Below are 2500 nucleotides of genomic sequence, written 5' to 3'. Positions count from 1 at the left end.
TTTCATCGCTAATGTCAACTACAAGGGCCAGGCACAGTATCCCCAGCCTGCCTATCGGCCTGCACCATCCTACCATCCTGCACCGACCTACGGTTAACAAGCAGGAAGCCATAGTGATACTTTTTCCTCTAGCAAAGTCACTACATGATCTTTTCGCACGTAACTGAACACAAGCACACACACGCACACGCACACACACAAGCAACAACCGTATGCATACCGGCACGCTTCTGTTTAGTCATTCAATAAAGCCTGTTTATTTACATATTTCTTTTCATTAAGTCCACCTCAGGTAATAAAAAAACTGTGAAATATATATATATATATATATATATATATGTATATATATACATATATATATATATATATATATATATATATATATATATATATATATATGCATGAATAATAAAAAGGGGGAAAATATATGTACGTACACACACAAACACACACACACACATATGTGTGTGTTTCAAAAGAGTTTCAAATGCAATGGAATATTTACCGCGAAAACACACAATTTGCACAGAACATTATTTAGTGTGAGCAGTGGCGGAAAATGCTTCCCGATCAAAGCAGTCAAAAGTTCAAACTCTTTAATATCAAATTGGTGAATATATTTATCTAAGGATATTTATCTGATGCCAGTACGAAAACTACTTACCAATGCTTTCGCGTAAATGTAAATAAACGTTAACATTAATAACAATAAGTATCTATGGAACGTAAACACAAAAAAATAGTTATTAAAGCACTGTCACGATTTTATACTTGAGAAATATGAAATAAAACGCACCTAACCATATTCGACTATAATTCACAACGTAAATCTGTCAACCTTCTTGTATTAGGCATTGTAATTATTTCTTTCAAGATTTAGCTATAAGATCTATATTCTTTTCTATAATCAAATTACAGTGTCAATACTGAGTGATGAGCATGATAAAGGTAAAGACTGTACAATCATGGATAAAATTCGTGTGCAGTGAATGAAGCTTCGAAATCCAATACAATATTTCAGTGATCGAGACGGAATTCGAAAACATGTTTGACACAAGTTTTGACCGTGGCTATTCAGTACTACACCTATGGAGAACCCTTATAAACGTGCAAATAAGTAATATATACATATGTTCCAACCACCCCCGTCTCCCAGTCTGAGTAAAAGTGCCTCCATCTGCGCCACGTTTGCTTCTGAAACATCTTTTATGCAATATTCTGCGACTTCTAAAATGCAAATATCACACGAGGCGGCGTTTTTTAGTAGAGCCAAGATTTCCTTAATGAGGTAATGATTTAATGGTAATTCACGAATTACTGGTACGAAATCATTGCCAAAACTGATGATATGGAATAATGACAATTTAAGAACTGCTGATATGGAACGTACTGATAACATTCACATGCTTATTTATATGTGACGATAAATGCTAATAATAAAGGTATATAGATTTCTGCACTCGTGTTTTATTACCTACTGTTTAGGAAATAATGTTCTAGCGATATTCTACAGATGGAATGAGTTTTCACTTGAGATTACAGTAGCCAAGGTATATGAAAATTTAACTCTCGATATATGGTTTGATGTTGTTTGAAGCTGCAAAAAATATACGTGATGTTAAAGGTATATCGATGTGCCTGGCTGCGGTATATTTGCATGTATTTGTATATATATCTTTCATTGTCTGCCCTCTATCTCTATGTTTCTTTCTTTCTGATTCTGTCTCTCTTCTCTCTCTCTCTGTCTGTCTTTCTGTCTGTCTCTCTGATTCTGCCAATCTCTGTGTCTTTTTGTCTGTCTGTCTGTCTCTCTCTCTGTTTGTCTGTCTGTCTGATTCTGTCTCTCTCTGTGTCTGTCTCTCTGCCTCTCTATCTCTCTGTTTCTGTCTGTCTGTCTGATTCTGCCTCTGTCTCTCTCTCTCTCTCTCTCTCTCTCTCTCTCTCTCTCTCTCTCTCTCTCTCTCTCTCTCTCTCATTCTCTCTCTCTCTCTGTCTCTCTCTCTCTCTCTCTCTCTCTCTCTCTCTCTCTCTCTCTCTCTCTCTCTCTCTCTCTCTCTCTATATATATATATATATATATATATATATAAGCTATTATATATTCAAAATACATAACTGCTCCTTTTGATTTATGTACATTAAATTGAACCTTGTCTTTTCCCTCTCCAGTGCATATATCAGAATCAAAAGCTCTTTCGAAATACGTAAAAAAAAGAAAAAGAAAAAAAAAAGCGACCCGGTCTGACCTCTTTCCCATGCACTGACCTTCACTTCGTATCATCTGCACGAAAATGTGCTTGCGGTTGGTTCGTGATTGGTCGTTTGTTAGGTCGGTAGTCGTTTTTTAGGTCTGTGGTCGTTCTGTCTGTCCAGACAGAACGACCATAATATCATAATATTATGATTATTGTTATCATTATTATCATTATAATTATCATTATCATCATTACTATTATCATTACCATTATTTATTATCACACACACAGAAACGACCTAACATC

The sequence above is a fragment of the Penaeus chinensis genome, chromosome 14 (assembly GCF_019202785.1).
Source record: "Penaeus chinensis breed Huanghai No. 1 chromosome 14, ASM1920278v2, whole genome shotgun sequence".
Classification (NCBI taxonomy): domain Eukaryota; kingdom Metazoa; phylum Arthropoda; class Malacostraca; order Decapoda; family Penaeidae; genus Penaeus; species Penaeus chinensis.
This window is presented reverse-complemented; position numbering follows the sequence as displayed.